We start from the raw sequence: 18,835 nt of genomic DNA, 5'->3' as shown, positions 1-18,835 counted from the left end.
AATAATTAATTCAATACTCTTTTTGAATTGAAATCAATAATAATTAATCTAATACTCTTTTTGAATTTGAAATTAACTATAAGTCATAACTATTACAATTTTTAAATTCATCATTATCACATTAGCGTCAGCCAATTCAATAAAATCAAAACTCCCTTCCACATTTGCATAGTGCCAAAAGAGCGAACAATATAGTTTGTATAGTTATCCACTTATCCTAATAATAATAATATAATAATAATGATAATAATAATAATAATAATAATAATAATAATAATAATAATAATAATAAAATAAATACATGAATAAAATTAACTACAACAACCATAACAACACCACCAATAATAATAACAATAACAATAACAAAAAGAATAACCAATAATAATAATAATAATAATATTAATAATAATAATAATAATAATAATAATAATAATCTATATAATAATTAATTTATACTCATTTTGAATTGAAATCAATAAAAAATAATTTAATACTCTTTTGAATTTGAAATCAGTTATAACTATTACAATATTTAAATTCATCATCGTTATCATATCAACGTCAACCAATTCAATAAAATTAAAACTCCCTTCCACGTTTGCATAGTGGCCTGAAGAGCAAACAATCAGTTTGAAAATTGAATATATATATATATATATATGATAATTTTCTTGCAGACTTCATTTCCAGAAACGTCCAATATGGACAATCAGACAAAAATCCTGATGAACAGGATATATGAAGGAATGAAGAAAGTGGATGAGTCCATTGATAAAAAAAGCCAAAAGCTTTTTAAAATAAGAGACGAGCTATCAAGGCTGTCTGAACAATCTCGGATATTACAATCCGAAATAAATCAGCTTAGTACCGCTTAAGCTGAAAACATGAGAGAATTTTTACTCTTGTGTGAGCATTTGGACACACGTCATATATATATATATATATATATATATATATGGGCGGAGCTACTGTAGCGGAAGGGGGTTCGAACGAATCCACTGATTTTTTAGTAGATCCTAGTATTAAAATTTCAAATAAAACGTACATATAAATTTTCTGCGAACCCTCTATCATAATGAGGCGAGTGACCTCCACTTCACCCATTGAAGTCATTCAATACGCGCGTCGGAGGTTCGAAACACACTCTTGGCACTATGTTTTTGGAATTAATTTCAGATTAAAACATTGGATTTTTTTTTATAAAAAATAGAAAATTGGCAAATGATAATTTATATTTTAAAAAAATAAACAGAAAATCGGTATAGAAAATTTGCAAATGATAATTTATATATAAAAAAAAATAGAAAAACAGTTAATGATAAAAAAAAAATAGTGTTTGGGTCATACTCTAAAACAATATCTAACTATTGATTTCTACTCAGACATTCAAAATATTTTACTCCAAATATATTTTCATTGATTTTTACTCAGATATTCAAAAACTTTAATCCAAATTTATTTTCAAAAGAGGGTTCTAACTTTTATTGTTGATGATTGCTATCATCCGACCTCTGTCCTTCGATATGTACTATGTACTCTCACCTCTCCTTTTTCATATTTGTTTGCTTTTACACCGTAGAATTATCTATTCGAAAATCAATTTTTAATCTTTTCTAGGGTTATCTCACATATTGATAATTGATTATAGTAAATAATTGTTATTTGCTTTTATAAATTTTAACTTTTGAATGTAGTAATGGTTCAAGGTCACAATGAAACTTGTAAAATATATATTTTAGGTGCGAAAATATTAATGGTGAATTTAATAATTTTTTCTCACTTAAAATAGTATTCTAGATTATAATAAAAATGTTTGGAATTTATATTTTAAAAATTATTCATCATTCATTAACAATATTTTAGAACTTTAAATTAAATTACTCAAATCTTCATATTATTAATATAAGTTTTTAGAATAACATTATCTAAGGTAATGTTTTCAAACATGACAAACATCTCATTAACATAATTTGTGTTTTGTGATTTTTAAGATCGTTATCCTTTTTAAAATTTAGAACCCACAAGCATGGAATCCTGGCTCCGCCTCTCTCTCTATATATATTACCCTTTTATATAAGTGGACAAGCAAATGGACGAACAAAGCTTCAAACATTGTACCAAAAGTAACATAAATTGTACCCTTCACTTCGTACCCATTTTATTTCTTTATTTGCTTGCCTAACCTCGTGTATGCGTTTGAGTTCACTATCATTTTCTTTTTGGCAGACACATATTAGATCTTTAATTACTAATTGTCTTTACGTTTGTGGGAAACAACTGGTTTTAATTACTTAATTGCATTCTATATCATTTTTGTTAAAGAAATATTTGTTTGAAATGCATTTAGTTAGATATTAGATCATTGACTTTTAAGTTGTATCAAGTGGTGATACTTCTGCAACAAAATGTATCACCTTTTTATAACTTACATGATTAAAAATGTATGTATAGTCAAACTTTGTTGTGTATATGTATACAGGTTAGGAGGATTGATTGACATGAAAAGGTCTACTTATATATTTTCAGTTATTTCAACTAAGTGAGATTTGTATAAGTAGCATTTACCTTCATAAATAGAGATATTTATATTAAGAAGTTGCTATGTATTCATCTTTCGACTCAAGTGATGTGTATGAAGTGCTACTAAGCCAAAGATAAAGTTAGTTATTGTTAGTTTCTCTAATATGAATTTTATTAAATAAGTTTATATGCTATTTGAGAGTAAATGTTACTGCCTCTGTCTCAATTTATGTGACATTTTTCATTTTTCGAGAGTCAAAAGATATAATTTTGACCAAAAATTTGCATATGAAATCTTCATGTCACGACCCAAAAAGGGATGTGATGGCACTCATCTTATCCCACCAAGACAAGTCAGCCTAAAACCCAACTATTACGATAAAGTGTGGAAATAAAACGACAGTTAAAGTCCAATACTATAAAATAATGCAGAAATTCATAATCAACTTAAATATACCTCCCAAACCTGATTGTCACGTGCACAAGCCTCTAATGTATTACACTAGAATTGGAAGAAAACATAAGTATCAAATGATGTTGTCTCTAGAATAGAACAAAATCATAAATAGGAGTAAGAGTGTACGTTGAGATGACCAACAACTACCTCATAAATCTCCTTAGAAAGCCACAAACAAGAAGAGGAAAGAGAGTGTCACGATCCGAGCCTACACCCTGGACATGGCCGGCACTTGAGAACCATTGCTGGTCCCCAAACGAACCCTCATCCTAGCTGACTACAAGTGGAAAACTGATTCAAGCATACAAAGCTTAAAAACTGAATAAAATTCATGAAACTGAAATACAAAGCATTAACTCAAATGAAAAACTCTGAATAAATATATTCAATTCACCATAAAATAGGCAACTTAAGTCTTTAAAACATTTAATAAAATAAATGAATAATACAGACTTCTCAACTATACTGACTATCTATGAAGCCTCTAACTGATAAAGATGGAAGTCGGGACAAGACCCACGACATCCTGACTAAACTGAAAAGTAAATGAAATCCTTCAGAAACGATGAGGCTCACCATAGCTAACTTGAACTTCCGGATGTGTCAACGAATCTCCTGTTGATGATCCTGAATACCTGTGTCTGCATCATGAGAAGATGCAGGCCAAATGACTCAGTATGTGGAATGTACGAGTATGTAAGAGGAATTCTAAAGCATAACATAAGCTTGAACTTGATAAAAATGGTAGCACATTTACCTCTTTTCAAACTTACTCAACTCAAGGAATACTTAAGGATACTCAAAACTACTCAACTTACTCAACTTCAAAGTACTCAAGGATAAGATACTCAACTTAGAGATTAGATACTCAACTCAAAGATATGATATTCGACTCTAGGTACTCAACTCAATATAAAGCAACAACACACATGCAATATATGGAAAGCTTTATAAAACAGTAAAAGCAACTTAGTTCGTCAAATAAAATGCAATAACAAACTTAACTTTACTTATTTAATAAAGTAATATAGTTTATGTGGGAGATTCTCTAACCGACAACCACCACTATGAGCCTAAGTGGTGATACAACGTCTTTTCCACGCTGCCAGAACTGTGCTATACTTTGCCGTCATATAGAACGTTTAACTTAATGGATCCACTAGCTTAACTTATGTGATCATCTAAAAGTATGATCCATTAATACCCATGATGGCTACATGGTTTATAGAGACTTGAGTTAATATGAACTCGCATCCCCATATCGGTGCTCAATACTACTCCCAAAAGTATACTTAGGTCATATGTTTTAAAAAACAAACTTCTTTCTTTGGTTTGAGATAATTACTCAAAACTTAACTTAAAATCTCGCTTGGAATCGATGTTCCCTTTCTTGCTCAAAACTCTTTTGGAAATCTCAGTTTCCTCTCATCTTAAATGTGAAAACATTTACTCTTGGGAATACTTAGTTCCCATATATCATTTTAAAGAAAATGAACTTTACTCTTACTCTTTACTCAACTTCAAAGCTTAAGTCTTAAAACAAAGTTTAAACATTTGTAAAGAACTTCTTAAAATATGGTTCATGCCGAATTATGGACGTGAACGACTCAATGCAAGGTTTTCAACAACCAAAGATAGAACTCAATACTTGGAACTCAAGAACTTCAATGGTAATACTCGTTGCAAGAATACTCAACTCAAAGGGTTCATGCGGAGTTATGAGCATGAACTACTCAACTCAAGGACTCAAGGATACTTCTCATCTCAATACTGTTCGACTTATAAGGTTCATGCAGAGTTATAGGCATGAACGATTCAACTCAAAGACTTTATAGGTAACATGTAATAGTCCCATGATTAGAACTATATTCTCAAATGGGTTAGAAACTCAATACTTAAGACTTAGGACATGAAGATATTACTCCTCTCATAGATACTCAACTTCTGGAGTTCATGCGGAATTTATGGGCATGAACGACTTGACTCGTAGGTCTACATAACATTATGGAACTCATGTATACAACTCTTCTCTTTCTCTTACTTACTTCCTCAAAACTTAACTCAAATCGATGATGGATCTCAAAGGATTCACAATTGAACTCAAAACATTCTTGAACTCTACTCTTAACTCTCTCTTGAATGTGAATTACGAATTCAAGAGTTATGGTTCAAGCAATAAAAGATCTCATGATGACAAAATAGAGTCATGAATACATTATCCTTACTCTCATGCTCACTACTCGAGTCTTGAAACAGTTACTAGAAGTTGTAGAAGACTCCACAAAATGACTCAAATGGGGTTTCTTAGAATGTTCGAAAGAATTGTCAAAACTTAACTCTCAACTCTACCTTGAATTTGAATTATTAATTCGAGGTTATGATCATGTATGAATGATTTCTAGGTGTTTAGAAGTAGTTTAAAGTGTTTAGAATCAAAGGGGAGTAAATGTACCCTTTGAAAGAACTCAAACGGACGAAACGATAAACAACGGGTGAGGGCAGGCGACTCTGCGCTCTGAGTGACGTGGGGCACCAGCCCCTAAAGTTCCGAGAGGTGGTTGGGGCTCTGGCTGGCGTGTCATGCCAGGCCCCAACCCAAAAAACTTCGACGACTTTCTTTTCTCGTTTTTTCACCCTAACTCATCTAAAATCGAACGGTTTCTTCCCCAATCACTTGGATTCAATTACTTAACATTATTACACTCTCATATACTCAAAACAACACTCAAATTACTAAATTTCATCTGAAGAAATCATCAAAACCTCAACACAACAAGATTTAGAATGAACTTCAAGAACACATATCAAGAACTCATCAAGAACTCTAATCTTTCAAATTTAAGAATGAAACTGCGCTGAAAATAATATGATTGGCATGTGGGTGAACTAACCCAACACTATGGAAGCTTACATACCTCTTAGGGGTCAAACCCATGTCAAAAATCCGCAAGAAGACGCAAGAATCTCGACGAACGCTTGATCCTCTCTTCTTTTCTCCTCTTTTCTCTTCTTGAACTCTCAACTAAAATTCTAGGCGTAAAGTAGGATTATAAAACTGAACCTAATAGGATTAGACCCTTAAAATATTACTAAAAATGAATTAAATCTGATTGAGTAAGAAAAAGACCAAAATACCCCTTACTATTTTCGGCTAACTTTCCTTAACTGGACTGCCTAATTTCAAAAGGCCATATCTCACTCATCCGAACTCGAAACTTAGCAAACTTGGTGGCGTTGGAAAGATAATTCAAAGATCTTTCCTGTGGTATCTGGTAGCACACCTAACTTATCCTGAGCTAGGAGTTATGGTCGTTTGAAGTCAATCCAAAACTCATACTTAACTTAACTTGCAAAATTTCAGATTTTGCTATTTCCAATTTAGTTCTTTTTGGAACACAAGGTGCTACATCTAGTGACCTTAAAATTTAAGAAATTTTTAATTCCTTGGAAAAATCTCACTCACTACGATGAACGGTTCGAGTCTTAGTTCGAATTTTTTTTGGGGTGTTAAAGAGAGTATCGCGAAAATCCGGGCTAGTAACCTACAAAAATGTAGAAGCAAGGGGGGAGTACCAAATCACACGGTACTCAACAAGCAAACTACTAAACACCACAATTACAACCTGCATAAAACCAGTCCAACCTAACAATTCACAAATAATATAACACATAGCTCAATAACAACACTTCGACAATTTCAAATCAACAACACACGAATCAAGTTCATCAATCACAAGTTCACAAATGATAAATATATACAATGCAATGAAATGTAATGTCAAGTATAGTGATGCATGTCTGACATAGTGATACACACCCGTTGTCTCTCATTCCGCGACCCATGGGGGACATATCTTAAAATGCATCCATCGCGGCGTGCGACTCGACCCTCGATAATAAAATCTATCGCGGCATGTGACACACGTCCCTTGATGATAAAATTTGTCGTGCTTGCGACACGTCCCTCGAATCATAATATCCATCGCGGCGCGCGACACATCCCTCAAAATGGTACATTCTCTTTAATTTTTTATTCTTCCTCAATTCACATAACACTTGTCACAACCATGTCTCAGAACCAATGCAAATAACATGTTCAAACAAATAATGAGAAGAAGACAATTTTCATAATAATGCACAATTCACAACAACACAATCATGATACAACATCAGCAATGAATCAATAAGCCTTTCAAACAATTCTCAATACATCGCACATCAATAATTAATCACGTTGTCTTTTATTACCCTTTTTTCATCATTAGAATTATTCAATATGTACAAGTCAACCCATCACCAAGTCCCATTACTCCCCAACATATACCACAAGGACATACACCATTCTATATACTTAACAAGGGTTGAGAAATCCACTTGCCTCAAATAATTGAACAATCACTTCGGGACTTGAGTCTTCCCCTTTCAAATGAATGCAATCTATTCAAATAAATAATCACAATAAGCTTTCGTAATCAACAACACCCATATTACTATGTGTCTAACCTAGAACCAAAAGCTCACCCGAATTTATAATCAAATTCTTAATCTTGATGCCAATTAACATGTCAACTCTCATATTTTCCAAATTTCAAGACTAGAGTTAAGTTCCAACTTCTTCAATATCATAAATCTAATAATATTTATGTATTACAATACACCTACTATTTAATTTGATAACTAATATATCAAAACTTGAATCATAATGTGAGAACTATAAGAACAATCTCAAACTGATCCCAATTTATACCCCCGTATTTAAACATGAAAATGAAGGTAATTGATGAAATACTTTTATACGGAAGGCTACTTGTATGTCTGTTTAATAGTACAACCTCCCTTCCCAATAATTTCTTCATGATTATCAACAATTGACGATAATTACTTAATGACTAAAGTGCATTTTTTGCCAAATATACATGTGACAATGGAGTCTACGGCAGTGAAGGTATGTTTTCTTTATAGAAAATTTTGAAGAGATCATATTCAACATTCAACGTAGTATCGTTCTGCTTACGGGTGTACATAATCGGGTTGGTTCGGGTTTTTCAAATATAAAAAAATTTATTTATGTAAAAAATTTAAATTTATAAACCAAACCAAACTAATAAAATTTGGATTTTTTCGGGTTTTTCAACCTCGGGTTGGTTCAGGTTTTTCAAATACCAAACCAAACCATTGTGTCGGATTTTTAAATTTTTAAATCAAATCAAATTAATAAACCTCAAATTTTCTCAGGTTTTTGGATTTTTCCGGTAAAGTATGCATACAAACATATAATTAACTTGTGCTCCAAATATTTCTTTAGTCCAACCAAAATACAACTATATAAGGTGTTTCTTAAGAAAATAACACAAAATATGAGATGAATGATGACACTAAAATATTCAATAAAAATAATAATGAAATCATCATATAAAATAAATATTGCAAAGTCATAATGAAAATGATCATAATTTAAAAGTACTAAATCATGCTAAAATAAGTCTAATAAGTATTAGTTACATGATTAAACATTAAAGAAAAATTAAAAATAGATTATGTATTTTAAATATCTAAACCAATGTAAAACTAAAGAACAAATATTCAACATTATTGTCATTCTTAGTGTTGAATTAATTTATTTTGTTAACATATTATTGATTTGATTTCAAATTGAGCTTTATTAAAGTTACTATATCTATGGACTATAACCATTATTGGACATTCAAAATTTTAAGTCTCAAAAAACTTTAAAAAATATGTTAAAAGATAAAAATTATGAAAACGTATAAGTAATATTTAGAAATTACATCAAAGTAAATACTTTTATGTGTAAAATAAATTTTAAAAATTATATCTATAATGTCGGGTTGGTTTGGTCTCGGGTTGACTTTTTTTTAGTTAAAACCAAACCAACCCAAGTATAGTCAGGTTTTTTTTTTCAATACCAAACCAAGTCAAACCAAACCATTAGTCCGGTTTTTTTTCCGGTTTGACTCGATTTACGATTTGATTCAATTTTTAGTTCGGTTTTGTACACCCCTAGTTCTGCTTGGTGAATTGGGTAGGGAGGCTGCGGCTAATTCATATAATGATAAAAGAATATTAAAATCCATTAACTTATTTTAATATATGGGCCATGTAAAATAAGGTATTAAATGAACAACTTTCACATAGCAAACATAAAAATCATATTTGTATGCTATAGCTATAGTTTGCATAATTGCGCTCCATAGCAAACATAAATATGTATATTTCGTTATACATACACAAAAGAAAGCAATTGTATAATCCGTTTCGGTATACGTATAGAAAAGATCAATTATATAATATGTGTTTGTATAGAGCGAGAAAGAGAGAAAGACAAAAGAAAATTAGGCAGGGGAAGATTGTATTTGTATAATCATAAGTGTATAGGACAAAAATATATGCATTTGTATTTGTATATACAATTTTCACTCGCTTTATACAAACACAAACGCAATGTATACATTTGTGTTTGTATAAAGTGAGAGTGGCGAGCGAGATCTGGGAGAGGGGAGAGAGGGGAATGAAAGTATATGTATATATACAATTTTCTCTCACTTTATACAAACACATTTTATACATTTGTATTTGTATAAAAGTGAGAGAGGCGAGGGAGACTGCCCAACGAGAATGAGAGTGGCGAGCGAGATTCACCAGGAGAGAGGTGAAATAGCAACAGTTTGTTATGTGGTACAATTAAATCAAACTATGGTTATAGCATTTAATTTGAATTAATAGTTTAATATTATATACAATTTTCCCTTAAATATATTATAGGCTTGACCCATTAAGCACCAACTAAATAAATAAATTATATAATTACTACCCATCAATTAAATAATTATAGTTATCGAATAGTTCAAAATTCTCAAACCAATTTCACTGACTAATGGAAAATGACTCAGGGCAACTAACAGGATGGGTAAAAGGGTAATTTTTATGAATTTTTTAAAAATGACCTTTTAGGTGATTACACTTCAAATTTTTTGAAATAAAAATTATATATTTGTAAAATACGTAAAAAGTACTATCAGTCACAATAATTAATAATTCAAAATGTTAAAAGGGTCTATGAAAAACTTATGGTCAAAGATAGACTTGTTTGAATCTCGATATCTAAAAAGTGTCACATAAAATGAAACGGAGGGAGTAATATTTAAGTAATTTGAATGAAGATGTTGAAAACATTTGATGACGTAAATAAGGGGTAATGAATTTTAGTTTTAGTTTAAAACCTTAAGATGTAATTGTGTGTTTTAAACAATAAAATGAACTTTCAGTTTTTTGCTCAAAATGATGATAATTTTCTTGATGTTGGCATATGATAGGCTTAGGGGTAGGTAAGTGAGATGCACTCCTACGCATACTACGGAGTAATTATAGCATTTATTTTTTATATTTGGTGTGTATATATATATATATATATATATATATATATATGTAGATGTCGTATTAATGTTTTATGACATTCACTTTATTCTTTGAGCAAGAAAGTTTAATCACACATTTTCTGGAGTATAGTCACATTCTCTTTATTATTTATTTTATTAGTTTTTGAATTCTAACGGAGATTTAGGGTCCGTTTGGCCATACGATATGGAATCATAATATGGAATCATGATATGGTATCATGATATGGAATCATGAGATGAAATTGAAGTTTTGTTTGGACATGCGATATGAAATTTTTGTGTTGTATATTTTCTCATAAACATAAAAATTCCATAAGTTGTAAAACTAAAATATCCCCAATTGTTTTTTCAATCTTATCAAATAAATAAAAATTTATAAAATCGCATAATAAATTATTGCAAAGCTATTTGTTCTCCACTTAAGTAATTGTTTCATCTAACTTTAATTTAATAAAAAAAAATTGAACATAAATTGTAGTGTACTAGTCTTTAATATAATCCTCCCACATAGTACGTACAATTCCTCACGTTGAACTTGCATTTCTCGATCATGTGACCGAGAAAACGAACCAACATTGTTACTTTGAGTCATTTGTTGGTCAATATCATCCGCAACTATATTTTCATGCTCATAGACCATAAATATTTCATCAGTACTTTGGTATTCTCGCAAATAATTATGTAACATTGCACAAGCTATGACAATTTTGACTTGTGTATCAATATCATAATGGTTCATGCCTTGTTTTAGTATTCTAAATCTATTTTTCCAAGCTCCAAAAGTCCGTTAAATCACATTGCGTAGAGATAAATGTCTCTAATTAAACAATTATTTGGCATTTTGAGGCTCTCTTTCACTTCCTCGATAATCTTGCAAATGATAGCGTAGTCCTTTGTATGGAGCTAAAAATCCTTTTGTGTTTCGGAAACCAGCATCAATAACATAATATTTATCTACCAACAAACATTTTATAAAGAATTACTAAAAGCATATGTGGCATAAATGAGACAGCTTTGTGTAAATAAATAATATTTATTCTAAGGATGTAATTTAAAGTCACCATGTGGCGGAAATGAAAATTGTGACGTTGGTTCAACATGTGCATTCTCAAGTACTTTACTATATCATGTGCAGTATCTTCCCAACTAGCAGCAACAAAGGTAAATCGCATATCAAAATCACAAGCACATAAGACATTTTGTGATGTTCTTCTTTTGCGATTACGATATGCTTGTTGCACCGCTTTAGGAACCTCCCATTCACTCCATGTTCAAATAGATATAACTATAGTTGTAATAAATACAAAACAATAGAAGTAATATTATTTACATATGAAATAAATGGTTAGTAGATATAAATGTGTGGTTGTTTTAACATAATATAAACTCGTGGATCAATTTTTGTATTAAAATATCTCAAATCATGATATGAAATTTCCATATAATTCCATATCATGGTTTTTGGAGAATATGGAATCACATCTCATGATATGGAATCATGAGATGGAATCAGCGTAAAATCGCATGTCCAAATGTTGATTCCATCTCACGATATCATATCGTGATATGGTATCGCATGGCCAAATTCCTACTTAGTCAAAAACTTTATGTGATGATCCATATATTGCCAGGTTTTGTTTGACGCAACTGACATATTATCCTATAATAATGCAAAAATGAAATTGTCAGTTGAATGTGTTTATTAGACATCAGAAAACACATGAGTTTTGAAAAGAAAAATGATTGAAATGTGTACCTTTTATGCAAATTGTACAAACAAGAAGGACATACTAGCTTTTTTGAAAGTAGCGGAAATTTACTAAGCCAACAAACTTTATGAAGACAATAGAAAATCTATGTGATAAAATCTCTACAAACGTGGGAGTAGGAGAAGCTTACTTTGGTTGTACATTTCAGTTTGTCAACGTGCATATTAATAACTTTGAAAGATCCGTATCAACCATAGCTCAACCATTTTTACCCAATTTTATTTCTATATTTTTCATCAGTATATTGTAACTTTTTAATTTTTTACTGCTCTTCTTCATTACCAAGTGCTATGTAAAGCATCCACAAATAAAATATTGGGCCCGTGCTGGCACGGATCATGTGTATTATATATATATATATTTACGATTTTTAAATTCATAACTTCCTTAATAACAATCTATGTCTCAAAAAACCTACAATCACTGATAAACTCCGTCCCTTAATGCACGTAATTCTAATCAAATTACTTGTTAAATATGTTGTGACTGATCAATGTTGTAACATTTCAGAAATTTCTAAGCTAAGACCCGAACTATTCTTTATTTGCATATAAGGTCTTATCGGGTTATTCTTAAATTTCTCATATATGTAAAGGTAAATTCTTTAGTGTGTGAATGATTTTGGATATAAGGTCACTAAAAACTTCTAGCACAAAAGTTGAGTTGAAAGTTTCCTTACCGATTTGATGTAAGATTTTACTTGGATCAACTTTAAATGACCATATCTCTAGAATATAAAGAGTTACGTGTCCCATAACATATCAAACTAAAGGTACTTGAATCTTCTTTTCAACGCCACCAATTTCGCAACAATTCGAGTTTTGAGTAGAAAGTTATAACCATTTTAGTAACCTAATATAGTGCAGTGATGAATTAGCTGACGGGAAAACATTAAAAGGGGTTGTTTTTGTCTTTTTACCTATAAGAACATCCTAAACAAATTTATTGACTAATTAAAGACCAAAACAATCAAATTTTCATCTCTTTATCCGTCATTCTCTTCCCTCTCAACCCTAAGGAAAAATCAAAGTAGAAGACTTCGATTCAAGATTGTTTCAATCTTTTTCAAGATTCTTCTTCAAGGTAAGTCTTTCTTCAAGAACTTCATTCTTTCCAACTCAAATTCCTCCATACAATTATGAATCACTAATGAAAATCATAATTCTTGGCAATAGAGATTTTAATAAATGAATTCAAGAATCTCAAGAAAGGTTTTCTTGATTGTTTACCCTCAAGCTAGGGTTTCAAGAGGCTTCTAATAAAGTTCTTCTTCAACATTCTTCAAAAACCTTATTCTTCCAGGTATGTAAGGTGACAAATCCGAGATTTGGATTCATTTGAGGCTTTATTTAGATAGATTTAGTGTCCTCAAATGCATAATTTGTGCCATAAACTGATATTTAATCCTTGATTTTCAAATATATGGATTGAGGAACAAAGCAAGGACACTAACATGCAAAAAGGAACAAAACACACTGAAGAATTAAAGAAAGGAAAGCTTGGTGATCGCCAAGAGCATTTGGCGAATCGCTGAATGGCTATTTCTACCGCCTAAAGTTCCAGTGTACCAGCCTTGAGGGAAGAAACCAAGTCGGCGACAAAAAGGAGCAGTCGTCGCATCATCGAGCAGTTTCGCGAAGCAGTGGTAGATCACCCGAAGTTGTAGAACCCCAGGATGCTGAATGCCAAGGCAAAAAGGCAATGGAAGAGATCAAAGGGCGGCTCGTCGAGTGGTTCAGCGGGCCCGACTTACTTCGCCAAATGACCATTTGCAACTTATTTTTGGCGACTATAAATTAGATTTTGAACATTTTAGTTAGTATCTTTTAAGTAGTTTTTTTTAATCTTGACATCTTTGGAAACATTTTGGAGGACTTTTCTCTAGAGTTTTTCTTAGCTTGAAAGATTTTGAGAAATTCAATTTGGTGAATTTGGAAGTGGGTTTCTAAGATTCATCAAATTGGAGCATTGTAAAGATAAAATTACTCTTACCCAGTTGATGGATAATCAATTTAATAATTGTTTTTACCTTTTTATAATGTTTAGCTAAAACTCCAATTCTTGGGGTGTGATCATGTGGTTATGGGCAGAACTAGTTTATGGGTACTGCTAATTATTAGTTTAAATGCTATTTAAAAGTGAGTTTAATCATTAATTGTGGTTTAATTTAAGAATTGTAGTTGCAAATGCAGTTCTATATTTGTGTTCTTGACTTTCTCGAGAGAGAGGTATTAGAACTAAGGTTATTGATTGATGGTTTGTGGGTACTGGGTTAATCTGGGTTGATCTGGGTTTAGCTCGAGAGAGTAAATCCTAAACCCAATTCCACACATTTAGCTCGAGATAGTGAATGGATCAAGGTGTGGGTTGCTCTTAATTTTCATGCTTGTTGATGTTCGAAAGAAATCACCTGATTCAGGGTAGTTGTTCGAGAGAAAACTACCTCCCTTATAGTCTAGCCTACTCACTGATATTTAGCTATTTACTAATAGTTGCAATTACCCATATGCCTATATTTGCATATAATCGATCATATCCCAAGAATCCATCTCTCTATTGTTAATTTGAAATGATTGTGACTGTTTGTAGTTAATAACTAAAACCAGAAAACCCCCTCATTTGACATTCGTGTCACCCCTTTTACTTGATTAAGTCATTTTTTGATAAATTCTATTCCTATGGCTGATTAGACCACGTTTGCACTTACTAATTAAATTTACAACTGTACCTCTCCTTGTGGGATTCGATCCCAACTCATTTATTTGGGTTTTATACCAATTTACGATCGTTGAACACCTATAATTGGATGAGGTGTGCTTGAATATGTTAAAATCAAAATGGCGCCGCTGCCGGGGAGTGGTGTTGTTTGTAATTCTTTTGGTGAAGTTGAATTGTGTTCTGTTTAGTTATAATTGAATCTACTTATTTTTGTTTTCATTTTGTGTTGCTTGTGTTAAACAGATGAGATGAGCGTAAACGGTAGTAATGGTAGCCAAGTGGGTCACCAAGATGATGTCGGGAACCTTTATGACGTCAATGACTCGAACATCAATGACCCAGTCCAAATGGGTGGCGTTAGGGATTCGTTTGCCTCCAGCTGAAGGGAATGCTGTTTTCCACATTACAAGCACCATACTTCAGCTTTTTTAACTGAACGGTTTATTAGGAGGTCTGGCTCATAAGGATCCCTATGAGCATATAAGACATTTTTTTGATGTATGTGGATCGTTCTCATTCAAGAACATATAGCAAGAATCGGTCCGGTTGAGGTTGTTCCCATTTTCTCTGATGGGCGAAGCAAGCAAGTGGTTGGCGGAGTTGCCAAGAGATTCCATCACTTCTTGGATGGAGCTGGTCACAGTGTTCCACGTGCGATTTTTCCCTTTGTCAAATATGATGACGTTTAGGGATAGTATCAAGATTTCAAATGCTTGGAGGGTGAGCCAATGAGACGTGGTTGAGGTTTAAGAAGCTATTGCTGCAGTGCCCGACTCATGGAATACCAGATAAGGTGCTGCTTGAATGTTTCTATAGAGATCTTGATTCTGTAAACAGAGGAGTGGTTGACCAACTTTCTCCGGGTGGTATAATGCGACAGCCCTACGCAATAGCATCCCACCTCCTCGATCGCATGACCAAGATCAACAAGGATCAAGAGAGGGACCAAAACTTAGCCAAAATGAAGACCCAACTGGATATCTTGGCCAAAAATATCGTGAAATTTGAAGTGTTGTACAAAAAGGAAGTAAACTTCTTAGCCAATCAATGAGGAAGCCATCGTGCAAATTACTCAAGGCGGCGTGGTAACCAAGGATGGAAAAAAGAGTGGGAGAAGGATATGTACATCCCTCCCCATTAGCGTCAAAAGCCCAAGGATTATGAGGGAGGCCAAATAGATGATATACTCTCATGTATTCTCAACAAAGTCGAAAGATACTACAGAGTGTTGAAAGAGATAAAAGAGAATTTCTCAACTCTAAATCAGATGGTGACCTCTCATTCCGTCTCTATTAAGCAGTTGGAGACCCAAATGGGTCAGATTTTTTCACATCGTAACCTAAGACAACAAAGGGGGTTGCCTAGTGATACTATGGAAAACCCCAAGAATGAAACTTGAATGGGTACTTGCGTCGTCCCATGACGTTAACTAAGGCGCTTCTTGGGAGGCAATCCAAGTTTTTAAATACTTTGTGTTTGTTTTTGAATAAAGGGTGTTGATTTTGCAAGTTGAAAAGTGGGATGTGTTTGAAAATGTGAAGGTTGGCGAGCCCGACTTGGACCGCCGTTGGACTCACAAAAACATCAGGTGGGAGTCTGTAAAACTCGGTGGGCCAATGGATGAACCGGCGACTCGCCGAACAGGTCGGCAAGCCTAATTTTGTCTGCCGTTTGGACCTCCAAATTGACTGGAGGTCCTGTAAAACTCGGTGAGGTAAGTCACCACATGACGCATCGCCGAGTGGTTCAGCGTGGTCTACTAATACCGCCGAAAGGGCCGCAAACTAAAAGGTTTAAAAAGGCAAACAGTTCAAATTTTCAAAATCTTTCATATTTCTTCATTTTTAGCCTCGTACACTCTGACCCACACTTTAGATCTCCCATATTTTCCATTTTTAGTAATTTTTTGTTCTTGATCTAGTGCTCAAATTTGGATTACATTGCCGCCTAGCCTATCAAATTCTTCATTCGGCATAAAGATTGGTTTTTTAAACCCTGAACTCTTAATTAGTGGTTGAACTCGAATGCCTTTGGTAATTTGGTGATGATTAGTGTTGGGCCTCTGTAGGAATTGTATTTGATGTGTTGGTTTGCCTGTTTTAGTTTTGAAATTGTGCCTAATTGTTTGAAATTATGATTTCCCGAATTTTATGCGTTAAAATTGATCATAAATTGTGGGTTGCGGTTATTTTATGTTGGTTCTAGTTGTGTTAAGTCTAAGTAACCCCCAATTGTCCTAAATGACGTACTCTGCCCAATGATGGAGCGTTTGACATCATTCATAATGGAAAAAGTCGTCAAATGGCCAATTTTGGCCAAACCGGGAGATGTCTAAGTACCCCGGAGGCATGGATTGATTGGGTCTGGTCCTAATTGCATAAATGAGTAGTTTGATTTTGATTTCGGGGGCAATGGGCTTGAATTTGGGAAACGGGGTTAAAATTTGGCACGTTGGTCAGTTTGGCAAGCTGAGTCGAGCTCAACTAGTCGGCGGTTCGCCAACGTTCTCTTTTGATCACCTTTAATTGCTTAATTTGGTTGAGTTAGATTCTGTAATTTTCAGCGAGAAGCCTAAGCTCATTGAAAGGTCCCTCGATCGCCCTTTCTGCTCCCCTAACTCTTAAAAACATGCTGTAAATTTTGGTGGGCTAGTCTGAGCTCGCCTAGTAGTGTCGGCGATTCGCCGAAGGGCCCTCAATGGTGCCGACTTGCCTGATTTCTAGAAAATTTTAAGGCGAGCCCGATCTTGCTCGCCAAAGTGACTCAGCGACTCGTCGATTGGTTCAGCTAGTCTTTCTGCAACCTGAATTCTGCAAACTTTCTTGGATATTTTCTAACTCTTTTTAATGTGTTTTACAGATATGGCTAGACCCAAAGTACCAGGACGAGACATGCTGGCCCACTAGCGGGCAAAGGGAATCGTAATCAAAGTAGGATGCAGATGCATCCAAAGCAAAGTCGACTAAACTTTCTACAACAGGTCAGAAGGGTACAACAAAGGGCAAAGCACCCGCAGTTAAGTTACCGAAGGTCAACTCTGACAGTGAGGAAGTCTACGTGATTCACCTCACCACTTCTGAGAGCGAGGGGGAACACCAAGCTCCTGGTTGACATTTCTGAGCCTAAAGCAATCAGTTGTTACTAACCCGGAGAGTTGCAATGTGCTCCAAGAGGATGAATGATCCGTTTAGGATCTGGGCACCTCAGTCCACAACTCCCCCTCCAGTTCCAGATCAGACGATGGCCCCAGCACCACCTGCACAGGGACCTCCTCTCCGATCTCTCAACAGACTAAAGGCTGAGGGAATGGGACTATTATTGAGGAGAAGAGGCTATCTATAGATGGTGTGATAGACCGATAACAAGAAGTATGGCGTACCCTCAAGTCCTACAAGTTTGAGATCTTTACTAAACCCCGGGGCCCTTACATTCCTAATTGGGTTCGGGAGTTTTACACTGCCTATGGAGCCTTAGTGCCATAGGGAAAGAGGAAGGTTGTTGCCTTTAAGCCAGTCGGCCACGTAGTAGTCAGGGGAAGGAAAGTAAAGTGTGATAGTGATGATATCAACGCAATATTGGAGTGTACAAAGAATATTGCAGATGATTACCAGAGTATGATCAAAAGAACTTCATTGGAAGACATGAAGACTTGGTTTCCCCCTCTCCTGTCAGATGATACTCCTAGGTGGGTTGAGGCCAGAGTGCCCATAGAGAAGAATCATCTAAATGTGGGGGCGAGGTACTAGTTTGGGTTTATTAGCAGCACAATCATGTTGTCCCAGAATGAGTCTATCATTCGCCACACGTAGGCGGCCTCTCTTGGATCTATCATTGCTGGGAAATGCCTCAATTTGGGTATGATCATTGGACAAGAGATGGCCATGAGGGCTAGGCAGCATCAGACATCGCTTTCTTTTCTGGTGTTGATCAGTGAGTTGTGCAGACGAACCCGA

The sequence above is a fragment of the Solanum verrucosum genome, unplaced genomic scaffold (assembly GCF_900185275.1).
Source record: "Solanum verrucosum unplaced genomic scaffold, falcon-dt-bn FXZP01000187.1, whole genome shotgun sequence".
Lineage (NCBI taxonomy): Eukaryota > Viridiplantae > Streptophyta > Magnoliopsida > Solanales > Solanaceae > Solanum > Solanum verrucosum.
Note: the sequence above shows the minus strand (reverse complement) of the source record.